The 12,566-nt window shown below is 42.0% G+C and overlaps 1 protein-coding gene across 4 annotated transcripts in view; it reads left to right on the top strand.

Annotated features, from left to right (window-relative positions):
- The window catches only part of LOC309646368 (uncharacterized protein C8orf89), a 117,831-nt gene extending 106,020 nt beyond the window's left edge, over positions 1–11,811 (top strand). For 3 of the 4 annotated variants that reach the window (XM_082432640.1, XM_082432639.1, XM_082432636.1), the window contains one exon: positions 2,407–11,811. The gene's annotated coding sequence lies outside the window, so the exon portion shown is untranslated. The remainder of the gene's footprint in view (positions 1–2,406) is intronic. The other variant, XR_014255313.1, reaches the window with a different exon arrangement.
- The last annotated feature ends 755 nt before the right edge of the window (positions 11,812–12,566 follow it).

Genomic DNA, 12,566 nt, shown 5'->3' with positions numbered 1-12,566 from the left:
CTAACTGTAAACAAACATGGGGGGACGGATGGGGTAAATTAGAATATTCAATGATATTAAGGAATTATTTTTACATTTTCTTAAGTGTGATATTAGCATAACTGTTATGTGAAAACAGAGTTTAATTTTTAGAAAGGTATGCTGAACGATTTAAGGATAAAACAGCCTTCAAAATACTTCAACTTGTTTTTCTGCGGGCATAGTATCAATAACTTCCCTTCATGGTTAATATACTGGATTCTTGGCAATATGTGGAATGGGGAAGGAAGGTTGAATCCTATGCTCACGTTCTGAAGGCAAGAGGAAGAATTAAATAACATGATGAATAAATAAATAAATAAATAAATAAATAAATAAATAAATAAATAAATAAATAAAATAACTTCCCTTCGTGGTTAAGTCAGTTCGAACTAGCAGTATGTTTGAATGCTGATGACAGTTATCTAGTGGAGAGGAGAAAACTGATGATTCAGGAGAGAGAGGGGAGAATTTCTGGAGAAATGTCCCGAGGGGCAAGAAGGGCTGTGATTAGTCCAGGGCTAGCAACTCAGAGAGACCCATGGACCCAGGCCAGTCTGCAAAGTGTTTGTTGACAAGATAAGGGCAGAAATTGAAAGTATACATTTTGAAATGTTTATAACAATTTAACGAAGTAATTTTATGCCCATTGAGTTTTAAATGGGGCGTATAAAAAAGATGGGTTTTCTGTTACTTATAACAGAAAGATTCATAACTGACATAATATTATTTTACCATCAGTGTTTCAGGGCTTCTTAACCCAAGTCTTAGATGCACTTGTGAACCCATCACAATTGTGTGCCCAGGGGAATTGCACGCAAATACACACACACACATTTTCATACGTATATCATACACGTGTCACACATATCTGACAGTAGCTTTCATCAGATGCTTGTAGAGGTCCACGACCCACAGAATGTTGAAGACCCCTTGCCCCAGAGTTGCCTTAAGGGAATCCTCCACACGCTGCTTAGAATTGCCTGTGTGGACACTCTCTTTTCCAGATTTCCAAGTTTTAAACCTAAATGCCAATTCCTAGCCCTATGTATTTGTGTGGCCCCGTCACTGATAGTTATTAAAGCACAAATGTCTTTGGTTGTTCCCTCCTCTCTCTGCCGAAAGGGAGCTTTTAGAACAAACACTACAAGGAAACCGAGCTCCCCCCGTGACAGCCAAGCTCCCTCCCACCCCCGGCGGGGGAGGGGCAGGCATGGGGGAGACTTTCTAAAGCCTCAGGCACTAGGCACTCGTTCTTGCCCATCTCGGTACTTGGGACGCAATCCTTTTTGGCTTAGCTGCTCACCACACGATTAACTGTTTAAACAAATTCCAGAAAGCACATCAATTATTACTAATGAATTCCAAATCAAATCATCCAGAACTACAAAGGGCCGCCAGATGTTTCAGGCAAGGAGAAAAGAGGGGGTGGGAGGCGTGGGGAGAGAGAGAATTCTTTCCCACCACTCTATTAACTTGGACCTGAAAGCTATAATTTATCCAACACCTGACATAAAGAGGCATCACACACATTTTAAAATACTTCTTGGAGATTGTCCTAACATTAATTTCATTGTGTAATATTACTTTATATTGATATCATATCTAGCAAAAACTTTTCAGACCTCTTTTACATATATATCTCATTTTACCTTTACAGTGTCTGACTGAGGAAGCAAAGGCTGTGACTAGTTCTCATTTTTTCCACATGAGCAAATTAAGGCAAAGTGAAATACAGGTTTTTGGGGTTTGTTTTATAGTAGGACTATGTTTCGAAACTGGATATTCTGATATTACTGTTGGACACTGCCATTTCCAAACAACCAGTGAGCTAATAAACATAAAAACTTTCCGAGGTATAAAGTCACTAGGGCCCATATGAAAGGTGCACAATGGGTTTCAAGGTATGTATCTGAATGAGACATAACCAGAAATAGGAGACAGCTCTGCAGTGGTGAGCCTAAGGTTCAAAGTCAGAAAGTGGGATGGCTATGGGCAATTGAAGGTCCCCGTGGCTGGGGCCCCTGACAGGGGGATAAGGAGCAGAGGCCCTTTTAACACTAGGATGCCATCAGCAAAGACAAGGGAAGGTTTTCCCATCATGTATCTAGTGTCAACTCATCAGCGGTAAAGCGCCGTTGAGCTGGTCCCTCTCTGAGCAGCTTGATTTCCCCTGGAAGCTGGTTCCATTATCAGGCCAACTTCAAGATTCCCACTGGAATTTTTGGGTCTAAAACAAAACCCTTCAAATGGCTGTAATCAGTGTTCTGCAAAATATGTATGACTTACGAGGTGGTTAATGGACTTGGGCGTGAGAAAGAGGGAATCATGATGTGTGAGACCTGGAAGGGACCTGGAAAAACAGTGTTCAACGTGTTCATCTCTCAGGTGAGGGGCCTGGGAGGCAGTGAGAATCAGCGATTTGCCAAAGACCTACACTTTCTTCCTAGACGTGGAGGTGATCGTATGTTCATGAATTGTTTTCTTCTGCTTAGTCTCCTTCTTATGCTCATTTTAAATATTCATATATCTCCGGTGGGTTTTACATATTTAAAACGTGTGGTCTCAAATGTTGGAATGAATAAGAATTATGTGTTGGTTTTTGTCTTTCCTGCTAAATATTTGTTCAAATAACCAACTTTTCTTTAAAGGTAGATTTCTTTCTTCTTCTTCATCTTTTCTTTCTTTTTTTTTTTTTTTTTACAATAACACATGGTAAATATCTCAAGAAGGGTCCAAAGTTATAGCCTCATGGAGAGAAAAGTCATAGTGGCTGCACTTTGGTTTCTGCTGTGTAAGGACTGCTGAATAAGGCTGGGTTTTTGTTTGCAAGTGCATTTCATGCTGCATTCCATCTTGACAATACATTTGATTTATAAACTCTAAAAATAAGACATGCTTTAGAGAAAGATGTGGGCTTGGTCAGGGTGAAAGTAATGGAATAAACAATCTCTTGCCGTCACTAACATTCCAAAATCATTTTCCAGGGTAATTATCAAGCCAAGAACTACAAAAACCATTTTCTTTCAGTGCACTGTAAGTATTAATGCAAAAAAAAAAAGAAAAGAAAAGCACTATTTACTGAGTCAAGCTTGTTTGTTTTTTAATCCCAAGATCAACTTTCTAACCATCCATTTCTTCTAGAAACAACAGGTGATCCCACAGTTAGAACAACACTTTGCTTCTTTCCCTTCCTTCTTCCTCTCCTCTTCTTGACTGGATATTAAATTAACTTTTGCTTTAAAATGATAACACATAAACATGAGCATTGAAAATTTTAAGTTTTTAAGACAAACATCATATGGTATCGCTTATGTGTGGAATCTAAAAAAATATAATACAAATGAACTTATTTACAAAACAGAAATAGACCCACAGACATAGAAAACAAACTTATGGTTACCAAAGGGGAAAGGGCAGGGGGAGAAATAAATTAAGAGGTTGGGATTAACATATACACGCTACTATATATTAAATAGATGACAAGGACCTACTGTATAGCACAGGGAACTCTACTCAATATCTTATAATAACATATAATGGAAGAGAATGTAAAAAAAAGAATATATATATATTTATATGTATATGTTTAACTGAATCACTGTGCTGTACACCTGAAACTAACCCTACATTGTAAATCAACTATATTTCAATGAAAATTTTAAAAATAAATAAATAAAATGTTTAGTTAAAGCTGAAACAAATGTAAAAAAAGTTTAAATTTCAACAGGTAGGTTATTATTTTGAATTTTAAGGATTAAAAAAAATAGAAGCATAACAAAAGGCAGAGAAAACCGTGTCTCTCCATCAAGCTCTCTTCCGACAAATACCACGACTCTCTTCGTATCTGTTGGTGCCAGTTGCCAAGTCCCATGCTTGAAGTAACCAAAACCCGATGTTTCTGTGGAGTGATGGCTTTGAACAATTGTGCCAACCCTCTTGAGAGAGAGAAGTGGTGAGTGGAAGCGCCCACCAGGCCTCCTGAATCATCAAAACCTTGTGTTGGAGGCCTACTTTCCAACAGAGTAGTCATTCAACAAACATTCACTGGGTGTCACCCATGTGCCCGGAGTTGGACTTCAAAGATGAGAGAGATGCGGTCCCTGTCTTACAGGAGGTCGCAGTCCCAGTTTCTTCCTCTGTGAAGGTGAACTGGGAATACCTAACCAGCAGGGCTGCTGTGGAGATTAAATGAGAGATGAGTAAAGCACAGGACCAGGCACATGATACTCAAAATTGGTGGCTATTATTGTTGTCATTACTCAGTCACTCTCTGGCCTCCAGATGACAGCCCAACACACTGACATCTGGGACCCAGACTGGATTCCTGAATTCAGTCCGCATGTACGCGCACCCGGGTGTCCTCAGCGTGGAGCACAGGAAAGGGAAAGGACGGATCAGTTTATCCCAGGGTTTCTCAACCTTAGCACTAGTGGCATTTTGGACTGGATGCTCCTTTGCTGGGGGAGAGGGAGGTCTGTCCTGAGCACCGGAGAGTGGTCAGCCGTATCCCCACCCTCTACCCACTAGACACCAGTAGCGCCGCCCCCTCCCCAACCCCCCACAGTCGTGACAACGAAAACTATTCCCAGACATTGGCAGATGTCCCCTGGGATGGGTAAAATCACGCCGGGATTGAGAACCACTGCTCTACGCATTGGACTTTTACCCCTCTTTTTGCCAACCCAATACATCACAGAGGTGGGGACGATACTTAGCCTGTGTAGATCGATGTTGCGTTGAAGGTTTCTAACATCTGCTGACTCAAAACAAAACCTGCTTCAAAGGACAGACCTTGTCAAGGTGATCTGCAGGCTTTCACTCACACTCTTAACAGCACAATGCTCTTGGTGTTTCGAGGCCGAGGGCTGCTTCCGGAACAATCTCACTCTCCAGACTTTCTGACCCGGGCAACACCTCTCTTTCCTGCTCACGAGTCCGCCCCCTTCTCTGCATTTGTGCATGAGACATTGTGACGCTCTCCTCGGGCTCCTTTTCTCATTTTTCCCAAGCAGACACACTCTTGACCTCTCCCTTGTTCCTCAGGATGGCTCTCTGTTCTCACCCCAACCCGGGCTGAAAGAGCCTCCCACATCCTTCCTGCCTGATCACCCCTGTCTCTTCCTTACAGATCCTCTTCCAAACCCTACTCCGCAGGGACAGCTTTCCTAACTCTCTGTCTAGCAGTCTCTCTTCCCTCCAGCAACTTTCCCATGGATCATACCTATCCACCCCTCAATGAAACAGACGCTGTAAAGAGCATCGTTTGACAACATGCCTAACGGACTAACAAGTGATTTCATGAAATGCAGGGAAATTTCACTGTTCTTTGCGCTTTTTCCTGAGCCATATTTGCTCGGTAGTTGTGAATTTCATAGTTGTCTCTAATATTTATCTGGGTCAAACATCTGCTTCTTCTAGGTCTACTGATATTTCAAAAATTAATGTCTATACATTAGATGACTGGCTATTTACAAAGTCCATTTAATATCAGACACGAACCACAGACTCAAACCCTTGGGCAATTTGCACTTAACCTGTTCTTTGCCAATTTTGCTCTCTGCTTTGCTCCAAATCAATTTTGTTTTCCAAACTCCTCTCTTTTTCCTGGCATTTAGCTCTCTAGTTTATGACAGTTTCTTATAGACCTCAATTCTTGCTATAAAGTTATAAGTAATTTTTAATGAGAGGGAAAACTTAAAAGAAAGGGATAGGAAGGAAATAAAGGGATGGAAGTGGGTGGGAAAATGAAGGCTTTGGGGGGAATAGGGTGTATCTCATGCTCATGACTCACTCATATTAAAACGTATTAATGTTTTTAGGTTTATTAATGCATCTCATTGAGCCAATAACATCTTCAAAGACTACTTAGCATACTTTTGGGAAGAAGTTTGGGCACATCCTGTGCTTAATGAATGCAGTTACATAAAACCTTACTCAGTGTAATTGGATTGACTTTTTCTTCTGTGTTAAAATATAGAACAGATCACTGAGGGTTTGTTTGTTTTGTTTTGTTTTAACTCCCTGGTGAGCAAATTTTGGTGCCCTGGTTTTCTTTAGGTTACACCCGATGACTTTTCTAAGAGGCATTCCGCATATTCACCTATTTTCCTGATGACGAAGGATTGAACAGCCCACGGTTCTCTTCATGGAGTTCCTGGTCTCAGCCCTCCTAAAGCTGCACTCCAATTCCTCATATGTCCTCTATCACTGATCCCATTCGTTAGTGGAAATTCTTAGTTTTTCACTGCAATTTGTCCATTTTACCCACGGGGTGCTTATTTTTGTCAACATCTTTCTATTTGTGTAGATAAAATTTTAAGACTTTCACATGCTTGCTATTCTCTGGAGAAAGTTGAGTTTTTCACATAGTAGTTTGCCTTCCTGTCCTCCTAGCTTTCTAGAACTCTGGAGTAAAAACTGACCTGGAATCTCCACCTTTTAGAAACAGGACAAAAATTTGAGCTGAGGACTGCCTCAATCTAATCTTACTGTACCTCTACTGATACCTGTCATCTGAATGTAGTTTAAAGCCCAGCTCCGCCACTTTCTAGCTATGGGATCTGAAGCAAAGTCACTTAATGCCTTTCTTATCTTGGTTTTTTCCTCTATGAAATGTGTTGCGTCAGGTTTTCATGACACTTAGATGAGTTATTAAAGGTAAAAGCACTTAAAACAGTGTCTCATCCATAGTGAAGACTCAGTAAATGTGAGCTCAGCTCTTCTCTGAGACGGCGATCAGAGGACGGTGTCTCTTAGGATAACGTCAAGGTAAGAGATATAAAAAGTCAGGATGCTGACCCTCACTGCCCCCCAGAAGTTAGAAAATACCAACTATGAATAGTTTTGTGAAACAATAAACACCAGTTTTTGAAAGTGAATTACTCACAAACAACCCCATTAAAATATGGGCAAAGAACTTGAACAGACATTTCTCCAAAGAAGATATAGATTTAACTCTTGAAGAACATGGATTTGAACTGTGGAGTCCACATATAGGTGGATTTTTTTTTTTTTCAATAAAAACCTACCACAGTACTACATGATCTGAGGTTAGTGAATCTGCATATGCAGAATCTCAGGGTCAACTGTACAAATGGGTACATGAAAAGACTTTCCAAATCATTAGTCATCAGGGAAATGCAAATCACAACCACAATGAGACCACTTCGCATTCACTAGGATGGCTATAACCAAACCAAGCCAAAACTAAACAACACCAACATGAAAGGAAAATAACAAGTATTAGTGAGGCTGGCAAGAAATTGAGATGTGATGGGAATGTCAAATGGTGCAGCTTCTGTGAAAAACGGTTTGACAGTTCCTCAGAAAGTTAAACGTAGAATTACCATATGATCCTATAATTCCACTCCCAAGGTATATACCCCAAAGAATTGAAAATAGGCATTCAAACAAATACATGTACATACATGTTCATAGTAGTGCTATTCACAAGGGCCAGAACAACCCAAATGTCCATCAACAGATGAATAAGTAAACAAAATATAGTGTATCCGTACAATGGAATATTATTCAGTCATTAAAGAAAAGAATTACACATACATACTACAACCTGGATGAACCTTGAAAACACTATGCTAAGTGAAAGAAGCTAGACCCAAAAAGTCACACATAGTATGATTCCATTTATATGAAATGATCAGAATAGGTAAATCCATAGAGACAGAACACAGGTTGGTAGTTGCTGGGAGCTAAGGGTAGGAATATTTAGGAGTAACTGCTTAATAGGTACAGGGTCTCCTTTTGGAGTTATGAAAATGTTTTGGAACTAGATAGACGTGATGTTTCACAACATCATGAATGTACTACATACCACTGTGGTCTAGATTTTATTACCCCATTATAGCTTTAAATATTCTGGTTGTAACTAAATGTTGTTCTTTTTCTTCATTATCTGTTCAGCTCAGTAAAACCAAATTGCGTTGAGTCTGGCTTTTGCCAGTTGGCTGAATTGTTCGTATTAAAATGGTTAATTTTATGTTATGCGAATTTCACCTCAATTAAAAAAAAAAACTGAGGTGAATTACTCACTTGCCAGTGAGGGTGATTTTTCAAGGCATTTAATACTTCATCGAAATAGAAGGTATATTTTCTTTTCTAATGTATTTCGGTCAACCCAAGAAAAGTTCACAGAAATACCTTCTCTGAAAACTGAAAATCCAAAACAAAACTGGTAGTCAACTCTGGACTTTAAGTTGCTTTGCAATTCTATCTGCTATGGTAGAGCAGTACTGAGTATGTGACCCCTGAGTATGTCGTGGCACTGGAATCTTCCGACTTGTTCTTTTTTTTTTTTTTAATAAATGTATGTATGTATTTATTTATTTTTGGCTGCTTTGGGTCTTTGTTGCTGCGCGCAGGCTTTCTGTAGTGCGGCGAGCGGGGGCTACTCTTCGTTGCGGTGCACGGGCTTCTCATTGGGGTGGCTTCTCTTGTTGCGGAGCACAGGCTCTAGGCGCGCGTGCTTCAGTAGCTGTGGCTCACGGGCTCCAGAGCGCAGGCTCCGTAGTTGTGGCGCTCAGGCTTAGTTGCTCTGCGACATGTGGGATCTTCCCAGACCAAGGATCGAACCCGTGTCCCCTGCATTAGCAGGCGGATTCTTAACCACTGCGCCACCAGGGAAGTCCCCATTCCAACATGTTCTTAAGGTACACATTATAATAGACACCTCGAGGGCTCTAATCCAGAAGGGTAACTAGTGGGGAGAATTTGGTTGTGTATTTGTGAGGGTGGGACTTTCCACTCATTTCCCACTCATTTCATCATGCCCGTGGGTGCAGCCAGCACTACTGGAATAGAATTGATTTCAGAACAATTGTTAGCTAATCCAAATGTCCCTTTTGACAGCTAACATAGAACCTAAAACTCACAGATCAGTGAGATCGGTGGTTTTAACCGTATAAAGCCTCTCACTGTCTACAGGCCACGTCATATTTTCCACTATGTCCCACCTCCAACTCATGTGTCACTTCAGCTTAGCTGTCCTTGTTCACATTGCTGCTTGCAATTTCCTATCTCCTTTCTTTCGTTATTGTCTAGATTTTATCACCCCACCAAAGCCCAAATACTCTAGTGGTGACCAAATGTTCTTTTCTTTATTATTTGTCCAGCTCAATGAAACCAAATTACATCGAGTCTGGCTTTGATGCCAGTTGGCTGGCTCCTTTCCAGGTTTAATTATTGAAGAATTTGTCTTATTCTTCAATATTAATTACTCTGTGTGGGCTTCAGTGGAAAAAATAGTCCAGAGATGGAATGTGACATTGGAAACAGGTCCAAATCCTGACTATTCTTCCCACCAGACCAGGGTGTGCTGAGCTTATTAAACCTGGGAGGAATGATGCAATGCTCAAGGGTGCCTTTAGAAGACTTAAGACACCTAAAGAAAAATGGAAAGAGCAAAAAGAGGAGGACCAAGGAGAGTGGATGGGTGTGGAGGACACAGGAAGGCGATGACTTTTGGAGCATCACATGAGCCATAAATGGTCACTTTTCATGGACTTGCTATTAGGAGGCATAATGGTTAATTAAGACCATGAACTTGGGAATCAGAACAGTGTGGGTTTTAACTGAAGCCCTACAGGCAGGCTATCTAACACCCTAGATCCCTAGTTTCCTCATCTGTAAAAGGAGGATAAAATTGACTACAGCATATCTTTATTACGAGGAACACTTCAGCTAATGTAAGCAGGATCTCACCACACAGTAAGTAATCAATAACTGAAACCTGTTACCATACTTATTGTAGTAGCTGCTATTTGTGTAGCCCTTTACCTTTTCTCTCCCTCTTTATGGATAACTTTATAGAAAAGGAGCCTTGCTAAGGTACCTAAGATAACCTCCTTTTAAAATTTTGAGCTATTAATACTGAGCTAAGCAAGTATTCTTAAAACAAATGTTTGTTGGTGTGTTGGGTTTTTGTTGGTTTTGCACCAGACTCAGGCTGAGTTCTGAGTTGCTGGGCTGGAAAAGAGGAAAGGGATCAAACTGACCCTCAGACAGTCACTGTGGAACCAAGAGACCACACAGGAGACTGGGCAGCAGGCAGATGCCAGGGAAGGTGCCATGGAGCAGAAACAAGAGGTAACAGGAGGGACTTCCCTGGTGGCGCAGTGATTAAGAATCGCCTGCCAATGCAGGGGACACGGGTTAGAGCCCTGGTCCAGGAAGATCCCACATGTCGCGGAGCAACTAAGCCCTTGCGCCACAACTACTGAGCCTGCACTCTAGAGCCCACGAGCCACAACTACTGAAGCCCACGCACCTAGAGCCCGTGCTCCACAAAGAAGAGTAGCCCGCACTCGCCACAACTAGAGAAAGCTCGTGTGCAGCAACGAAGACCCAGTGCAGCCAAAAAATATATAATAATTAATAAATTAATTAATTAAAAAAAAAAAGAGGTAACAGGATAGAGAAGTGTGAGGAATGGTGGAGCCTGAAAGATTCCCCAGGCAGTGGTCTGCAAGCTGGAACACGGTAATGGAAAAACTCCATTTTCCACCTGTGTGTTTCTTCTCTGTGTGTTTCCTTTACTGCTCACACGGGACACTTCATTTCTGACACTTTGGTCACCAAATGTGTGGAGGGTTTTCTCCACAACAACAAGCAAGTCTTCGTGACACCAGCTGGTGTCCTACAATTTAACTCAGCTCTGACACTATCTACCCAGAGATAGCATCAGATTCCACAGGGTAAGGGCTTTAGTCCTACAAGACTCTGTCTCCTGCCCCACACCGCTGCCCCCGACACACACACACTTCAGATGCCAGTTGCAAGCCCAGGTTGTCACCTGGGCCTCTGACCAACCAGCTGTAGATTGGAGGTTCCAACCACACCCTCCTTGGGTTTGATTAATTTGCTAGAGCAACTCACAGAACCCAGAAAAAGAGTTTACTTACATTCACCAGTTCACTATAACAGGATATGATAAAAGATACAGATGAACATGGAGATGGAAGGGGTGCACAGGGTGAGGTATTTGGGAAGGGGCATGGAGCGTCCCTGCTCTGTCTGGGTACCACTCTCCCGACACCAAAACCTGTTCACCAACCCAGAAGCTCTCTGAAACCTGTGCTTTTGGGACATTATGGAAGCTTCATCACAGAGGCAAGATCAGTCATGAACTTCCTTTTCAGCCCTTCTCCCTTCTCAAGAGAAAGGGGAACAGAGCTGAAAATTCCAAACTTCTAATCATGGCTTGGTCTTTCTGGTGACCAGCTCTCATCCAGGAGCCCACCCAGAGTCACCTCATCAGAACAAAAGATATTCCTATCACCCAGGAAATTACAAGGATTTCAGAAGTTCTATGCCAGGAACTGGGGGCAGAGACAAATACACATTTTCCATTATTTCACAAACGTATTACCCTGGGATACACAAAATCTTTCCAAACGTTGTGCAGCTCACAGATAGCCTTAAGAGAAAGAGATTCAATCATCAACATCCACGTATATACTTCTTTATATATCTTTGCCCAGCAAGGTACCTGTAGGCCAGAAAATGCTCATTTTCCACCTCTGCTTTTAAATTTATTTATTTATTTATTTATTTTTGGCTGTGTTGGGTCTTCGTTTCTGTGCGAGGGCTTTCTCTAGTTGTGGCAAGCGGGGGCCACTCTTCATCGCGGTGAGCGGGCCTCTCACTATCGCGACCTCTCTTGTTGCGGAGCACAGGCTCCAGACGTGCAGGCTCAGTAGTTGTGGCTCACGGGCCTAGCTGCTCCGCGGCATGTGGGATCTTCCCAGACCAGGGCTCGAACCCGTGTCCCCTGCCTTGGCAGGCAGATTCTCAACCACTGCGCCACCAGGGAAGCCCCACCTCTGCTTTTATAACTGTCCTTCTTCCATCTTACAAAAGAAAGATATCATCCATCTCTAATCTAGCTATGCTGCATTGTACTGGGTCTGACAAACCTCTAGAGAACCTAACAAAGGACCATTTGACAGATGGCATTGGCGATGATGTGGAGAAAGTGAATGATTCCTTTTTTTTTTTTTTTAATATATTGTAAGGGTCTTTTTTTTTTTTAATCTCATTGTTTTTAACTGTGTTCTGTTCTTTTTTTAAATAAGTTATTTATTTATTATTTATTTTTGGCTGCAATGGGTCTTTGCTGCTGCGTGTGGGCTCTCTCCAGTTGCAGCGAGGGGGGCCACTCTTTGTCACGGTGCGTGGGCTTCTCATTGCGGTGGCTTCTCTTGTTGCTGAGCACGGGCTCTAGGCATGCAGGCTTCAGTAGTTGTGGCACGTGGGCTCAGTAGTTGTGGCACGTGGGCTTAGTTGCTCCGTGGCATGTGGGATCTTCCTAGACCACGGCTTGAACCTGTGTCCCCTGCATCGGCAGGCGGACTCTTAACCACTGCACAACCAGGGAAGCCCTTTTTAATTTTTTTATTTTTTTTTAATTTTATTATTTATTTGGTTGTGCCAGGTCTTAGTTGTAGCTTGTCAGCTCCTTAGTTGCGGCACATGGGCTCCTTAGTTGCGGCATGCGAACTCTTAGTTGCGGCATGCATGTGAGATCTAGT

The sequence above is a fragment of the Balaenoptera physalus genome (genome assembly GCF_965194825.1).
Source record: "Balaenoptera physalus genome assembly, chromosome: 17".
Lineage (NCBI taxonomy): Eukaryota > Metazoa > Chordata > Mammalia > Artiodactyla > Balaenopteridae > Balaenoptera > Balaenoptera physalus.
Note: the sequence above shows the minus strand (reverse complement) of the source record. Positions and strands in the feature narration are given on the sequence as shown.